Here is a 19,110-nt window from a genome sequence, read left to right as displayed (position 1 = left end):
CTCTCTCTCTCTCTCTCTCTCTCTCTCTCTCTCTCTCTCTCTCTCTCTCTCTCTCTCTCTCTCTCTCTCTCTCTCTCTCTCTCTCTCTCTCTCTCTCTCTCTCTCTCTCTCTCTCTCTCTCTCTCTCATACACACATAAGGGCTTAAACATACTTTTATTTCCAAAGTTATCTGGTTCGGTAAAAAAGCGAGATTTGCTTATATAAGTACATCTCCAGGTAATAAGTTTTGCAGGATAATGCTAAACGTAATATACAGTGGCACAGACGGAATATATAACGTCAGTATTTTGGAGTCAGTGTTGTGTATGGAAAAGTACGATAGTGCAGTTATCCTTTCTACATGAAGTTAAAATTGCTCAATTACTTTGCTTTTAATGATAAGGCCGTGAACTGATAGAAGGATTTCCATGTTTATGGAACTGCTGACTGAACTATAGCCATACAGTATTGATGTCAGGTCATGCCCATGTATGTAAAAGTACATAGTCTTTCTGATGTTATCGTATTTGTGGCAGGTAAAGAAAAAGTGATATATAGAAATTGATAGCCACATGTGCAGTGAGGGGTTTCTGATACATGGCGCCCTATCTTATCAGCGTTTGAGTCACTGCAGTCGAGTCTGAGGCGACAGTGGACACTTTGGCAGAATCTAGAACCATAATACATTGTATATATATATGAACTGGGTTTTCAGCAATATGTGTAGCAACAACAAACAAAGAATTATCAACTCAAAGTACTATTGCTCTCCATATACGTTAAATTGCAGAATGACATCATAATAACGTGATGTGACAAAACTGCATTGTCAACAAATTAGTCAGAATTACACGCAGTGGTAGGTCGTCTAACACCAGACATCTGATGCAAAACTATACATAAGATTCTTAACTGTTTGTGAATTATAATCGCAGCACGTTTTGAGGTGGAATTGCTCTTCGATATGGCACGTTTCTTCTTAAAATATAAATACAAAGCCAAATACTATTCCCATAATGCTCTTTGTGAACTTTCATAGTTTTGAGATATATGTGACTCCACTTTCAAATGATGACGTCATTGTGATTTGAATATGCCATGACGTCACTTAATGTTAGTACAAATACAATGGCAGAAGGACATATATCGAAAACATTGCTTTTATCTGTATATGGGCAATCGAAGCAAATACGTTTTCTTGGCGCTTTCAAGTCATCGAATTCCCGCCCAAGTAACATCATTGTTTAATGACTTAATTTATTGAGACAAAACGATGCTATCTCCTCTATGTTCTTGATTAAGACTTGCGAAACAATTTTTAGACTTCCATGGGATGACGTAGATGGTTGTGCTCCGTAGAAATCTTAATTTGGTTCCCTTAAATGTGTTGTTTGATAGTAACAAACAATTATATGTATATCGAATAAAGTGGTGGGTATTCTGGAAGTTGGTGAGCCAATAATAAAGCTAAAGGCTTAATGAAGGCGTGGTGGGAGAACTGTCTACGGCCCCAGATTAGTTATCCGGCGAGCTTGAGGTCCCGGGATCGATCCCACCTGTGACCGGGTGTAACAAATGTTGGAGTCAACTTTGTGTGCAGACTCTCTCAGTGTTGTCACAACCCCCTAGAGTACAGTACACAACCCTGTGCACTTAGAAGAACCCACGAATCCGTTGGTATATGACCAGATACACATGAATACATGCAAACATCTGGTTGCGGGTACAGCAACGTGCAGTGAACTTGAACAAAGTACTGTGACTATGTCTCGTCCACCCAGCTGTGAATGGGTACCTCGCAAGGATGGGAAAGCCACATTAACTCGGTGCGCCTAGTGGCTGCAAGAGTTGTATGATCCTCAGGGAATGGAGATTGATAATACGATGTGCCGTTGTGCAATGATCGAGCGAAACAATACCAGCGCATTGAGCATGTACTAGCTGTGTGTGGATATGTGCGCGATATAAATATCCTATAATTAAAAAAAAATGGATTATAACTTTTTGTTTATTGCATAGGGCGACGTTTCGATGTTAGTTCTTACACGTGTTGAAGCTAAAAGAGACTACAACCAAGTTTTGAGAAGTTTATATCCATACTACTATGTTGTAACAATTTGATTTAGATTCTTGAATTGAAGCATATTGTTTTCATCTATGTAGGCTCCACATGGACAAAGCAATGCGACTGCTCTTTGTGTTTGAGCTGTTCATGATGTTCACAGCAGTTGGTAAGATAAAATATTATTTCACTTTGATCATGCATTTCATTCTACTGTATTATTAAGCAACTATGGCAATGTGTAATGTATATGGCACCTCTGTCAACTTTCTCTTAACATATGTCTTAGTTAAATATATATAATACAAATACCATAGTTATGTTAATAAAGTAGTAGGTGTTTCATCTAAAACAATACTGGCCCATTGCCGCTACGATGAAACCACTCATGTATATTTCTGACCTTTGTATGAGGCCGTAACATTGCACCGTATGATATGACACCGTTTTAACACTACTACAATTATGCGAACTGAACTATGGATTCTTGATTTTCAAGGAAGGGAAATAGCTCATTTTGTGTCTTGAGTTTGAAGTGAAGCATTTTCGTTATTGCAGCTGGAGAATGTCATTGCTACAATGCAAGTTCCTGCACAACATCTCCGGCAACCACAAGTCACCAAAACGGCGGTTGCATCAAGGGATGGCTCGGTCCGACCTGCCAGAAACGTGAGCAGTGATGTTGTGATCATGAATTAACATATTTTTGTCTTCTTAAAACACATTAATCAGATTTTCGAATTTCGATTTTTAAGCGTTTGCTATGATGATGGTCACTTTACATTTTAAACATATCCAACACAGAAAATCCCCTACATGAGATACACACATTAACGCACTGTTTTTTTTCAATACGATGTATTGCATGGAATAGGATGGATAAGAGGGCCCTGGTAAATATGCATGCAGTGGGAGTTACTGTCGTATGCACAGTGGACTCTCTCTAAACCAACATCGCTTGGGACCCGTCGAAAATGTCGGTTTAGAGGGATGTCGATATAGAGGTTTTTTTTAGAAACTCATAACAAATACTTAACACATGATTTCACCAATCTATGAATCCACTGAAAATGTAATTGTATGTTTGATTGGCAGTTTAGAAGTTGGTGAGTAATTAGCAAGTTATTAACACTTAATCCTAAAACGCCTTGGCAGGCCATCTCTCATACAAGCGTACTAAATACAGTACAACCAGAAATTATTGAGAATTTAACATTGTAATTTTTAAATATATTTTTCACACATTACTCACGTATTAAATGTGAATATTAGCACAACATATCTCCAGATTCAAAGAGTGGTGAACAGTTAGTGTTTTGTCAAGTAACCATGGGCAGCAATGCAGGCTTCAGTGCGGCGGGGCATACTACTGATCAAAGGAGTTAGAAAGTCGTGGTCCATGCTGTCCCAATATCGGACCACCTCTTCTTTCATTTCAGCAATATTTGTCAGATTTTTCTTATTGACACTTTCCTTCATAAGTCCCCAAACATTTTCTATTGGATTTAGGGCAGGGCTTTAGCTTGGCCAATCTAATAATGTCATATTTTGGGTCCGAAACCAGGCCGGTGAATGCTTTGAACGATGTTTTTGGTCGTCCTGCTGGAAAATCAAAAAATGTCCATAGAACACGTGAGCAGATGGAAGTAAATGTCCCTCGAGAATATCTGTGTACCGCTCACTGTTCATATTCCCTTCAAATACACAGACGGGCGTTACCCCTAACACAGATATGCCACCCCACACGGTAACTTTCGGACTGTACTTTGGGGGCTGATACAAAGGTTTTTCAGTTTGTTTGGTCCAGAATTTCAGTGTATCAGGAAACAGCCACACAGAACTTTCATCTGAGAAAATCACATTGTCCCAGTTAAAATTTCTATGCTGTAAGCACCAGTTCAATCTTCGCTCCTTTTGTTCAGGTTTCATGATTGGTGATGGAATTCCTCGTCTTTTCTGCCAACCCATTGCATGCAGCTCAGTTCTTATTGTCTCCTTACAGACAGCCACAGTTCCTCTGTCAATCATATGCAGCCTTAAGGTTTCTAACTCCTTGGTTGGTTTTAGAAACAAGAATACCAAGCCGCCTCCCGTCACCGACAGTCAATTATCTAGGCCTACCTGCGCCTTCCTGGTGCTCACTGCCATATCCATTTTCAATATTTTTCAAAACACGATAAACAGTGGACAAAGGGATGCCTGTTCTACTTGAAATCACTTTAGCTGATCTGATGTGCTTGTTATAATACTCTAAAATCAAATTCCTCTTCTCTAAATCATCCATACTGAGGATCACTGAAAATGTCGTCTGCTAGCAAGTAAACAAAGGGGGATAACTCTTCACAAACTAATGGAAAAGGATTAACGGAGTTGTCTCTCTTGAATGAAATAAAACACTTGATAGCTGGTCAAGGTCGTTTATACTAGAAATCCAATTAAACATATTCCTAAAATTCTCAATAATTTCTGGTCATACTATACACACCATGTCTTAGTTGATGCAATATCTTGTGAAATTACAGTGTCGGTTTGGGAAAGAGTTAATTTGCACTAAAAACATATTTTAGTGTCGGAATTCGGAAGAGAGGAATGTTGGATTAGAGGGAGTTTCTTATATGATATTATATAGGGAGAAATTTGGGACCAAATAACTATGTTGGTTTACAGGTAATGTCGGATTAGAGGGATGTCGGTTTAGGGGGAGTCCGCTGTAGTTTGTTTAAGTGATGTTCTGTTCATTTTCTGTTCTCTGTTTATCAAACACGTTTCCAACCATCGAACGTAGTCATTTTTACGAGGTTATTCTTAAGTAGCTTAAACGTGTAATACCACTCTTCCATGTTAATACATGGGTAGTGCATCTGTTAATGTATATCATCTCTAGATTGATAATAGTCATTTAAATATATCTAATTTAAATTGTTTCATCAGAAAACGTTGCTCTGAAAAGACCTGCAATTCAAACCTCTGTCTTCTATGAATGGTTTCAAACTACCCGGCCACTGAACCTGACGGCGGACTACGCGGTGGATGGACTAGTTTCCACTCACCTCCGAGACAGTCCATGTGCTCACACTGACGGTGGAGACACGACTCCATCATGGACTGTATTTCTCAATACAAGCTGTCATGACAAAATACACAACATGAAACTCTATCTTCGCACAACATGTGGGTACTGTGGCGTCTACATCAACATTTTAAGAATTATGATAAATGCAGAACCTGAAATGGATGCTTTTTGAGATCTTCCAATATCTCAGGTCCAATTGCCAATAACGTATAAACGTTGTGACGTTAGCAAACTGAAACATCTAAATAACTCATCACCGACTTTTATCATATTAACTCTACGAAATGTGTGTGATTACAGGGCCAAATCGAAACGATGGCATGGTGATTCTGGTGGACGACCAGATCTGCTACGATTGGTCATCAAATGAACGACCTGACAATGTCACGGACGTCACCTGCAGACGGCCACTATCAGGAACCTCAGTTACCATACGGACGCCACAGGAGCTTCTAACTCTGTGTGAGGTGCAGATATTTGGTATGTACCCAATTATATTCAAATATCAGCAAAATAATCCAGAGGTACCAAACTTTGTTCATGGTCATGTTCATCTGGCTTAAAATAGTTCAGACTTACATACTGACTGACTGAGTTTGGTTTTACGCCGCTTTTAGCAACATTCCAGCCACATCACGGGGGATTTACATACTACTTTTATATTCACATCTGTGATATTCTAGTGGTTCCTTCTGTTCTCCCTACACAAGACAAGATATATATATATAATTCACCATATATATATATATATAACTTTTAAATTCACCATATATATATATACCTGTAAACCAACATATATATGGTGAATCTAAAGTTGTTTTAGTCCCGATATGCCTGAAATATTGCCGATGTGAGGTAAATCCTCCTCACACCCTCACACCCTCACTCACTCACACACTCACACTCTCTCAATTTCTCAATGTACCCAATTATATCCAAATATCATAGCACCCAGAACTGCCCAAAAATGTTTTTAGTATGTTCATCTGACTTCCCATCTTAAGATGTTGAAAACTACTTTCACAACTTCATCTTCCATTAATATGTTATATTGTTAACAAGGCCTCAAATAACATCAATTTACATAAATTGTTTGAACCACGTATAAGGCCACTGTGATAAATCTTGCAAAACCATTCATCAGTGCTTGTAACCTTTGGCTTGACTCTACAACGTAAAGACATGACCAGTCCCCGTCCGTCTGTATTGGATTTCAAAGCAACATAAACATCTGGTCAAAGAGAGATCTATTAGTTGATCCTGCAATGTACCACCAAAGCCCTTTCTCAAAGATTATCCATTAGTAGAATGGGATAGACAGGGTGGATTTAAATAAGTTTCCGTTTCATGGATAGAGTTCAAAGTGAGATCAACTTAAAAAAAATGAAAAAAATGCATTGTTGACAGTGATGGCATTCGTTTATTGGTACAAACATTTCAGGTTTCCCGGGATAATCAGGACTGACCCATACGTTGGGCTGACCATGTCACAAAAAGACATTGTGACACTTGTATCTTGTTTTGGTGACGAGTGCTTACGGGAAAATAAATGTGTACTGGGAAACCCTTTCTTACCTTAACTGTCAACACATTATTGCTACACGCGAGTGACGAGGGAGTGTAATTGAGCCTCTTTGAACATTATGTCAGCGTGTATATCAGTGTTCAACGTACACGCATGTGACGACCAAAACCACTTTTATTTTATAGTTTGCAGTGACGGCTGGTTTGGTGTCGACTGTGACAAACAATGTCACTGTCTGAACAAGAAGGACATGTGTGACAAGATCACTGGATACTGCTCTAGTGGATGCATTTCTGGATTCACCGGTACAAATTGTCAGACACGTACGTACATGGTAGCTATTTCCGTGTATTATTACTGACAATAAAGGACGTATATACTCTTACAAAAAAAGTAGGTGAATTTCATTTTTAATTTACGAACAAAATATCGGATATATCGGAGTCAATCAATGTTGATATGATATATGACTAAATAAATAAATGACTGTTTTAGAGTGCATCACCACTTGCACTTCCTTATGACCACAGTTGTTTGACAGTCATCGCCCTTGAAAGATGATTGGTGTATGAAGTGAAATTTGCATGTGTACAATTTTCATTTTCACGCCAAAAAAACTGGCAGGAAACAAACACTAACAACTGTGTGATGCAAGATGATTGTCAAAATTAATGCTCCACAGTGATAAATTAACCTTCTTGAAAACAGTCAAAATCAAGAATGACACCCTATGTACGTGTATTGGGCTACTGCGTTGTGCATGTGCATTCCATGCGTTATGTTTAGGGATGGTGATAAAATGGTGCGTTCATAAGATGTCTGTCTTTGAAAGGTTTGTTAACGTTAATAAATCCTATCCAAATTGAAATTTCAGGTTCCCTTACTTTGTTTTAAGATTATAGTAAACACGCTCTTTTTCAAAAGGCTACAAATACATTTAATGCGAGACAAAAGGTGAGAAGTTTTCAGTTTTGAGGAGGAGTTTGGCTTTACGCAGTACAATACATAAGTGTGTATTTCGTTGTTTAACGTACACACATGAGGGAACAAATACAATCTGTCTTATATAGTTTGCAGTGACGGCTGGTTTGGTGACAACTGTGACAAACAATGTCACTGTTTGGACAATACGGACGTATGTAACAAGATGACGGGACACTGCCCTAGTGGATGCACTCTTGGATTCAGCGGCGCAAATTGTCAGACACGTACGTGCATGTTATTATTGAATCAGAATATCCAATAAACAAAGTTGCAGTGTATTTTCAACGGCACTGTAGAAGTGAAGAAAGTCGTGAAAGAGAATGAGTATATATATTCAGCCAAACTGAAAACTTGACACTCGGGATGTTTTTGGACTAGATCATTTATTTTAGGTTTAGGACAATAGTTTAGTTGTACATATGTTGTGGACAGAACAGCTTGGCATCAAAGGGGAAAAAAAACGCTAGAACACTTTAACAACGATAAGGTTCATGAATGAAGGTCACAGTGTGGAGAACATTTCGATTGAGGTCTTCTGTAAGGGTTGTGGCCTCCTCTAGTGTCCTTTACAACTACAACGTCTCCTTGTGGATCTTAGAACGTCAGCAAACACACCCCCGAGGAGACGTCGCCATTGCTAAACAAGGGGACGTTGAATATCTTGCAACGGCTGTGGTGGATTGACTTGCTGACGAACACGTCGACCCAGCTCGTCCCAGATGTGTTAGATATCATTGAGGTCGGCGCTACGCGACGGCCAATCCAGAGCTTGAACACCGGCATTTCATAGAAAATTCTGTGTAAGATTTGCCGCATGCGGTATAGCGTTCTCTTGGAACATCAGTCAAGGGTCATGTCTCTGCATAAAGCAGGACAGGTTGCAAAATCTGATCCCTGTACGGGATCTCGAGATTCGTCGCTGAAGACAATCGAATTCCACTGTCTTTCATTGAACATTATGTGTCGATTGCGGTGGTGAAGAGGCGTTAAAATTGTTCCATTATGGGCTCCATTATGGGCACGGATTCGATTTCTGGCAGTTTGTGCAGTTATCCTTCCACCAAATATCTCCCTTCTTGTGGAAGTTGCAATAACAAATTTACTCACATGGGTTGTGTCTGACTCGTGAAGATCCGGTTAGAAATGGTCTTCAGCAACCCATGCTTGTCGTAAGAGGCGACTAACAGGATCGGGTGGTCAGGCTTGCTGACTCGGTTGATACATGTCATCGTATCCCAATTGCGGAGATAGATGTTCATGCTCTTGATCACTGGATTGTCTGATCCAGACTCGATTATTTATAGACCGCCGCTATAGAGTTGACTATTTCTGAGTACTGTGCAAAACTAAACTCACTCACTCACTCTGTGTGTCTGTTTTTTAGAGTCAGCATACCGACACACTGAGTGTTTCTATTTTAGCTTCTTGGTAGTCAGCCGTAAACACAGAGTTAAACCAAGTACTGACGTCTAAATGCTAATGGTACTTTCCCATGACATTATGAGATCATCCAGACGACATTTTGTCTTTAACCACACCAATTCTTTAGGCGCAATCGCTTGCGGTGGTATGTAGAGTCCGGAACGGGAACCTTAGAAACTGGAGGTTAATCTGGTTCATTAATGAATCACGATTTCTTATTTACCGGCGACATGGAAGACAGCGTTTTGGCCGTCTGAGTAATCAACATTCTGCCCCAAATTGCATCGTCTCAAATCGCAAGCGATTGCGCCGATGGAAGTTTCTCAAAACAGGGGCCCACTACTCGCGTTCTTTGTCGAATCCCCACTTCACGCAATCGATTTCCTGACCGTGTGGACAAAAATTCGTCTCAAACCAGGAATGCTTTGTGCAGTCTCCACGACTGTGACAAGACGATGCAGTTTGGTGCATTTGACAGGTCGACAGATTCGATGGAGACAGTGTCATGGTGTGGGGTGAGATATGGAGCACACAAAGGTCTGATTTAGTGGTGGTTCAGAGGAATTGGACAGCAATTCGGTGCATCAGCGAAGTCCTTGCACGTCACATGCTTCCGATTATGGACCGACAAAGGGAGATGTTTCAGCATGACAACGCTACTTCACATACATCACGCGTCACGGTCCGCCACTTTGCCAATTCTAACGTCAATGCCTTGTTTTTAATGCAAATTACACTAGATTAATATTATTCAAATATATCTAGTTTCTATGAATTGTTTCATAAGGAAACGTCGCTCTGAAAAGACCCGCAACTCAGACATCTGTCTACAATGAAGATCCAGAAACTTCCCAGCCACTGAACCTGACAGCGGACTACGCGGTGGATGGATTAATTTCAGATCAATTCAGTGACAGTCCGTGTGCTCGCACTGGTGATGGAGACATGACTCCATCATGGACAGTAGTTCTCAATGCAAGCAGCCATGAGAAAATACACCGCATGAAACTCTATCTTCGCAAAACATGTGAGTATTGTGGAAGTCTATATCAACATTTCATGGATTAGGACAAATGCAAAATCTGAAACGGATGTATTTAAACCATCCAATAATTCATTTGGAATTGCAAAAGAGGTACATTCGTTGTGACTTTAGCAAAGTAAAACATCTAAATAACTCACAGTTAGGCAACACCGTTCACCATTGACATTTATCACAAAATAAGTTCAATTGCAGCACCAAGTCGAAATGATGGCATGGTGATTCTGGTGGACGGACAGATCTGCTACAGTTGGTCATCAACTGAACCTCCTGATAATGTCATGGAGGTCACCTGCAGACAGCCACTTTCAGGAAACACAGTTACCATACGGAAACCACAGGAGTTTCTGACTCTGTGTGAGGTGCAGATATTTGGTATGTACCCAATTATATCCCAAATATCAGCATAATAATCCAGAGGTACCAAACTTTGTTAATGGTAATGTTCATCTCACTTAAAATAGTTCAGACCTACATACTACTTTTATATTCACATCTGTGATATTCTAGTGGTTCCTGCTGTCCTTCCTACACAAGACAACATATATATATAGAAAGTATTTGAGAAAGCGGAATTAATACCATGTGGATTTAAAGTTCAATTGTTCGTCGATGTTTTCGTTGGGCCAACGATGTTTTGCACACGCTGGCCCAATCTTGTTTGTTTATGCCTCAATCAGCAATATCCCTTCTCGTCGCAGTTGCCTGTTAATGAATAACTCTTAGGAATCAAGTAAAAAAAACAAATGATATACAACCAGATTATTCACAGATCGTGACCACCCGAACCATTCCAGACCAGCACATGCTATAAGCGGCTGGAGAGTTGATCTTTCAACATTTTTTCAGTGTGTATTTCAGTGTATTTAGGCGACCAATACCATCTTTAATATATAGTTTGCAGTGACGGATGGTTTGGTGACAAATGTGACAAACAATGTCACTGTCTGGACAACAAGGAATTATGTGACAAGGTGACGGGACACTGCTCTAGTGGATGCACTCCTGGATTCAGCGGCGCAAACTGTCAATCAGGTACGTACATGTTAATTATTACCAATAAAATTAGATGCAGTGTATTTTCACAGTCAATGAACATATATTTAAACAAAAGCACTAGCTCCTTTTCAAAATGTCACAAGTACATTAAATATCTAACCAAAAATGAATAGTGTTTAATCTGTTCAAGACATACTCGAATGAAGGAGTATCGCATTACGTATCCTTACACAATGTGCCATTGTATATTTCGCTGTTTAACGAACATACACGACTGGATACTTTCTGTAATAAAGTTTGCAGTGACGGCTGGTTTAGCGACAACTGTGACAAACAATGTCACTGTCTGGATAACAAAGAAGTGTGTGACAAGATCACTGGACACTGCACTAGTGGGTGTATTCCTGGATTCAGCGGAGCAAACTGTCAGACACGTACGTAAGTAAAGCAAGATTTATGGATGTAAACTTCTTGCTTTTCTTATGCATTCCACTTCTAAATGCACTTCAAAGATTAGACATGCACGTACATGTAGTTTTTTTTACCCACAATCACCAAAATGGTGCAATGTATGTAAAAAAAATGACACAATGTATATGACAAACCCACTCATTTTCGAAATGCCACATTTACATTAAACGTTTGACAATGTTCAGTAGATTTTTAGATACTAGAGTGAGGGGCAGTTTTGATTTACGTATCCTTGAACAATATTTCAGGGTTCACTATTACCTGTGTTTTATAGTTTGCATTGACAGCTGGTTTGGTGACAAATGTGACAAAAAATGTCACTGTCTGGATAACAAGGAAGTATGTGACAAGGTGACGGGACACTGCTCTAGTGGATGCACTCCTGGATTCAGCGGCGCAAATTGTCAATCAGGTACGTACATGTTGTTTACTCAGAATTACCAATAAAATTAGGTGCAGTGTATTTTCACAGTCAATAAAAATATATTTAAACAAAAACACTCGCTCCTTTTCAAAATGTCATTGTGTATTTCGGTGTTTGACGAACATACACGACTGGATAATTACTATGTCTGAAATAAAGTTTGCAGTGACGGATGGTTTGGTGACAACTGTGACAAACAATGTCGCTGTCTGGACACCAAGGAAGTATGTGACAAGATCAATGGACACTGCTCTAGTGGATGCACTCCTGCATTCAGCGGCGCAAATTGTCAAACACGTACGTACAAAATAGCCAATAAACAAGAATAAAGAGTATTGTCGACGACATTCTAGAAGTGAGGAAAATCGTAAAAGGGATGAGTATTTCTTTAATTTTAAAACCTGATAATCCCACCGTGAAAACCAAACTTACAGGTATATGATCATATAACTTTCCGAATATAGTATTCATTGTTGACAGTACATATTATTCTCTGCTTAACAGAAACAAGCATTAGGCTAACTAAGAAATGAAATTTGTCCTTGTACAAAAAGATTTTCTGATTATCTGAGATGAAAACGTTTTAATCCAACAATGCCCCAATATTAATTACATGTGATATCTAGATTTCATAAATATTACACTAAATCATATGGTATATTTTGTATTTCCCTTTCTCAGTAAAGTACACATTCAAGCAGAGATTACATTAAAACTGCTTAGTGTGTTATGCACATTTGAGGGATTGCCTTCAATATGTTACGGCTCTTAATTCCACTTAATTTTTGCCTACATCAAACAGATTTGAACCCAGTGAATAACCAAGGCTCTGAATTTGCAGAACAACTTCATTTTGTTGCGTCTTTGGCGATAGTTTGCATGTAACGTCCTTACATGTTTGCAAATCAGTTAATTGCCAACACTGCATTTTCAGCCCGCTCCTTAAATACTGACCAACGAGCTTCTAGTCCCATGACGTTAGCAGTTGGAATTTCATGTGGAGTTGTCATATTGATCATTGTACTGGTGGCTTCTCTGTGGATCAGGAGGTGAGCAACAGCGTATATCGGTCTCTTATTAGTAGCGAGCAGTTATTGAATGGGGGTGTTAAAATGTTCTTTTCTTTTACTTTCAAGATTTATAATACGGGACAAGGACAGACGTGTGTACAGTCTATTCAATGTCCTGGTATGTACAGGAACCGCCTGAAAACAAACCAGATACCAACATGTTGCCGGTCGATTTTTTTATGAATGTATCTTATTCTCTATGTATTCAATGTATATCCAGTTAACACCTATTATTTATCATCCAAACATGTAGTATAACATCTATAGAATAAAGAAATCTGTTGTTTTGGTGGCAAGATTGTCAGAACTTTAATTGTTGATTTTTTAAGAGTACGTACGTGAGTGAAGAGTATTAGAAAAAATGTTGTGAACAGGATTCCCTACAACCACTTAGTGATGACTCGCAATCGGAGAGAGAACATAAAGCAAATAACACCAAGTACCCACTTCAGTCGTTTCTAACTGAAATCTGTGATTTCGGCGAACCTATTCTGTCCTGCGATTTGAGTGTGTACTTTTGTTATGACACAAATGATATGAAACGGTTGCCATTCTAATTGATTTGAATTCAAAACCACATTCTCGAGGACACCTCAGGTGGCGACTTCATGTTTTGCATCAACTGTAACTCTTTCTTGATGTTGCTTATGTAGGTCAGTCTATTCAAATACAAGAGACGATCTAGTTTAACGAAAGAGTTCTCTTTTTGCTCAACATGGTACCATTCCATGACGCATGGAAATGTTGAATGAAGTTTAATTTTGCACATTTCAGGCTGCAGATGAAAATCAAAGCGTTAGAAACGACACGTGATGAACCGTACGCCTCTCTGGATCAGACCACAATGGAACAAATATCAGAAACGTGTTATACAGAGATGGCTGAGGACAGATATGATGCTAGATATATCAATTCACCAGTGCGATAAATACTCTGAAACAACTTCAATGAAATGTTGAATGGATCCACAATAATCGCTTATTCTTAACCAAAGCATGCAGTCTTTACTCTACCCTTGTTCTCTGTCTGTGTTGCTTCCACTTTATAGCATAATAGCAACTTGTTACAAATCTCTGCCAACAGCAGGATCGACTGTACGATCTGGCATGTATATAAAAATGAAACACTATCAAATGGTAATAATGCTGAAAGCATGTGCAGCAAGGTCAACTGTTCACCCGAAAAAGGATACATACAAAACGAAGTCATACTTAGGTTGTTTATGCATAAAAAAACAACAACAACAAAAAAAACAGCATCAAAAACAAAACAAATAGACAAAGGTATTTTCTTCCTCAATTGGCTGATATGAATCATGTTGAACTATTTTTATTATTAGCCGAATGATAGACCCTCGAAATAAGTCCGTTTGTGCATAAATGACTTCTGATGATATTTGCCTTCATCTTTGCCAAACTGTCCTGAACCTCTGTAATCAAAGACGTATCCATAATCATTGTTGTAACCGATGCGTCAGCTTTTGAAATGTTCTCCACATATCTACCATAAAATGTTTACTGAAGCCTTGACTCTTGGAAGCTTTATTGAACAACTATTGAGCGTGATAGTATGGCGCACTTTGAAATCTCGATTGCATTTTAAATATAGGCGTGGACTGCAGGATATTGCTGGTCATACTTGACCACTGGAAAGTTAAAATCATCCCTCTCGTATCACAGTCTTGATGAGATTTCTTTGTCGCTCTGACTCTTTATGCATATATTTCATTATGAAACACACGAGAAGGTCTCACTAGTGTGCCTTATGTGAAGTTATTCAAATTCACTGTTTGATGGTTATTGAACGATAACAGACAATCAATATACATTGAGACTTTTGTTAAACTTTGCAAATTACCTTCTTTTGATTTTTGCAGCAGTTGGGATGCATACTTCTTGTCCACATGTTACTTCTCATTTTTCAGAGATGTTATTTATGTTCTTAAACTATATCACTTCACATATTATTTCTCAATAAACTTCAGATGACATTTGCTTCCTTTTTCTTCTTCCATTGTCTGAAACTCTTAAAATAGATATGTAAGTGTACCTATGCTCACCACCTTTATTAAGTGAAGGATCAAGCAATGCCACTGTACAGTTGGTTGCAATATATTGTTAGTTATATTTTTTGTTAATGAGTTGTAAAATTGTAAAATGAGTGTTTATGACTAATGGAAAATCGGAATATTTAACCACTCTTTTCACAATTGCTTAATACAATTTTGATTAATTTTGATAGCGTTAAGAAATAGTGTTTAAACTAGTCAACTTGGGGGAATAATATCAAGCAGATACTGGGACAATATTTAAGAAACCACTGATAGGAAGCATCGAAATTATTGTTACCTAGGAAACAGCATATTGTAAATCCTAACGACTGATGATCATGATTTCACGAATACGTGTTTATATGACATAATGACTGCATGCATGACTGCCATTTTCCACAATACAGAAAAGAAATGATTATTTATAGATATGACACACCATATGTTCTCTGACATCTGATATATACACATATAACATATATAAAACAATGAGTGTAGGATTATGCAGTGTACCGCACTGTTTTGCAATTATTTATGTGATAACGTTTGCTAAAGGAAATCGAAAGCCATAATATGAATTGTCAGTCCCGTTGATCTCTTAAGCGTTAAAAATTATTAATGGTGGGGCTGGTTACGTCCCTTGGCCTTAGGACTAGTATACGTTAAGGATCGACTGAGTTTTGCTGTTTTGTCAACATGGATTATAGCCTGTTGTATTATTTTGTAGATTAGCTTATAGTTATGCCCTTTAACAACTCATAAGACAACATAAAGACTGCAATGTGAACTCTCAGGGTTCAAATTACCAAATATAATAGCGAAGCGTACTTAAAATGAGAAATATGTCCGATATCTGTGACAATTCATTCACGCACTGAAGTGTTAATAAAATCTCAGTAGCCACATTGTTTACATCTTATGGCTGCATTTAGAAAGTTCAAAGTAAAACATACGTTATGACATCGTCTATTATGTTCACTGGGGATTCATTTGCGTATGGTCGATAACACACACACGGGCACAGAAAAGGTGTCTATGATTCTCTTAATGGGCCCACGCCTGTAGGGTAAGAACAAAACAGCACAACCCTGCAGCGGTACGTAAGTTCTGCATGGGCAGGGTGTCCGAATACAGACAATGTCGTCTCATGAATACATCCAAGATTTATTTGTTTGCTTTTTTTCAAAACATTTCTTTATGTATGACAAATTCATGAATTTAGACTATGTCCTGTTGTCAAGGACGTTCACTGCACATTGTAGCTCTTACTTTGACTTTGGTGTTTTACTACTAGGTAAAACATATGCCTAATGGACACCTTTAAACAAAATAATCTGAATACAAACTTAATAAGCAAAGAAACTTTTATTATAGATGCACACAACAAAAATTCGGAAAACATATCCGTGAAATCAACCACAGTCCATCGATATCGATTGTTAACCGAGACATTGAGTTTGTTATATACTTCATAATCATCACAAAAAACGATTTTACGCTGATGTCTTGTTACTGATGACAGGATGAAGTTGTGAAGCTGAATGTCATCTTTTTCTGTGATAGTGCAAGCTGTTTGTCACTGATGCACACGTTGAAGCTATACGTCAGTCATAAGCTGAATATCATGGTTTTTTTCCGTGACACTGCCAGCTCTTTGTCACTGATGCACACGTTGAAGCTATACGTCGTTCATATGCTGAATATCATGTTTTTTTCCCCGCGACAGTGCAAGCTCCTTGTCACTGATGCAAACGATGACGTAATACGTCAGTGAGACGCTGAATATCATGTTCGCTTTTCCACGATAGTGCAAGTTTAGTGTCACTGATGTTCACGATAAAGTTATACGTCGGTTTGACGCTGAATATCATATAGTGCGTGGACTTTGTCAGTGATGCACACGATGAAGCTATATCTAAGTCAGATGCTGAATATCATGTTTTTCCGTGATAGTGCAAGCTCTTGTGCACGATGACGTTACATGTCAATCAGACGTTGAAAGTCATGTTTGGTTCACTCACCTGATAAGTCTTGGCCACGAGTCGATCCAAAAAGAGCCCATGTAAACTGTTCAGATGAATATTGAAATAATGCTTTGACATTGTTTATTGGAGATGCTTTCATCCTATCTACGGACTTGACCAATTCAAGTAAAATATGTTCAGATACATGCAAATGTTTCCAACGGATTTTTGTGTTTATTGAATATTAGACGGGTCTTTAAGGAGCAAAAAATCCATTTTCCCGCCGCACTCAGCAATATTCAGATATGAGGGCGGCTTGTACATAATCGTGTCTGCACAAGACAACCCAGTATTTAAAACCATGAGCAGCGATGAATGCAACTGGTATTCAATGATATACTGTCAAACAGACCTCGAGCCTGACGACCTGATCCATGCAGTCACCTCTTACAACAAACATAGGCTGCCCCGCAGGTTCAGATACTCCGTTAAAAGCGGAACCGACTATTCAGTGTAGAGATAAGTCAGATTATTGTTTCTGTGATGTAGACTGTCAAATTGATAAACAAATGTGCGTAACTTACACAATGGTGATGGTGTCTATATGAAGAGTGATGTCATTTTAACGTATATAACTATGTGATAAGCAAGACGGCCTACTCCCATTTGTGACAGCTCCCAATTGTGAGACTCCCAGTTATGAGACAGTGGAGTAGGTAATTAACAAAGAAAACACACCATACTCCCCTGTCTGATGGAATGGATTAACCCTAGCTAATTACTGATTTGCTATGTAACTGAATCTTGTGGAAGTCTTAATGAAACTTACTAAGATAAATTGATTAACATAAACTTTGTGTAGGTAACTTCGTGAGCATTTGAAAGAGAAATTAATTTACCTACACAGATTTACATCCGTCTCCGAAACTACAAGATATAGTTTAGGAAATAACTCTGAAATACAAGTTTACACTCGAACTGCCTCTGATGCCAACTACTTTTTACCCGGCACTACCCGTTTTCACCTGGATTGCCTTTTTGAACGGAAACAAAGAATTTACTCCTTGTGTAAACCAGAAAATAGTTGAATCTGTCAACGATTATATCATCAAGACACAACGCTTCAAATTTTCTCAGGAAAATACTTAAATTAACTCAACAACCTTCTCATGATTGATTTATGTTCCTACAATAACTTGTTAGACACACACAACTGTAACTCTCTAATTATGACTACTTAGAGAATAGTTGTATATGATGTATACTTAAAAATATATTTCTGCAATAGTCAATATCGATGACGTCACATCCTCCATTTCATTTTGTATTTTATGTTGCATGGGTGCTGTGTTAACAAGTAAGCAGTAATGCGTGCTCACCAATCCCAATTTATTTTCATAAATAATAATAAAATATGTTTAAACCAAAATTACTTTCAAACTTCATAATAGTCTATTTCTTCTGTGTAAATAGAATCTTTGATAATCTATTTCATTAATCTACTCATCAATGACTCCTGTGGGTACTCTTCAACAACTGGGCTGATCCCACTTTCATTGTAGGGATGTGGAAACACCAACTATGTGCACTGAACCATTAATTTATGTGTCTCACAACTGGGAGCTCTCACAAATGGGAGGACACCAGCAAGACACATCATCGGCCAGCGATATCTGTAATTGTATGTAGAGACCACAAACGTACTCAGGCACCAGCTTATCTACGAGAAGAATAAGGACTACATAATCGAACGTAGGCGCCTCCTCAGGATAGAGGTGTAAGGAGGGGCGTTTTATTAAATATTGGTGTGTACCTAGGTATATATAATGAGTAGTCTACACTTCGTGAAAGTTGAACCCCCGGAAAGTCGTTTTCTGAGAAGCTGGCAGCTGGATGTAGGTAAAAGTATAGATATCGGTGTCCTCAAACCTCTGATTGTTGGCGAACTCTATAAGGCACTGGAAGACCTGGAGTGCTTCGCATTTTCAATCATGGTGAAAGTAGGGTTTGATGTACCGTGGACTGGGCACACTTGGGATTACT

At 38.5% G+C, this 19,110-nt stretch overlaps 1 long non-coding RNA gene across 1 annotated transcript; it reads right to left on the bottom strand.

Moving 5' to 3' along the window:
- Window positions 1–3,377: 3,377 nt before the first annotated feature.
- On the bottom strand, window positions 3,378–17,864 carry LOC124265855. Its single transcript, XR_006895561.1, has 3 exons — window positions 17,721–17,864; window positions 12,700–12,701; window positions 3,378–3,389 (listed from the first exon to the last, which is right to left on the bottom strand). It is a non-coding gene; the product is annotated as an uncharacterized LOC124265855 (long non-coding RNA).
- Between the last annotated feature and the right edge of the window lie 1,246 nt (window positions 17,865–19,110).

Source organism: Haliotis rubra, unplaced genomic scaffold (assembly GCF_003918875.1).
Source record: "Haliotis rubra isolate DU_JTF1 unplaced genomic scaffold, ASM391887v1 Scf1219, whole genome shotgun sequence".
In the NCBI taxonomy this organism is placed as follows: domain Eukaryota; kingdom Metazoa; phylum Mollusca; class Gastropoda; order Lepetellida; family Haliotidae; genus Haliotis; species Haliotis rubra.
Note: the sequence above shows the minus strand (reverse complement) of the source record. Positions and strands in the feature narration are given on the sequence as shown.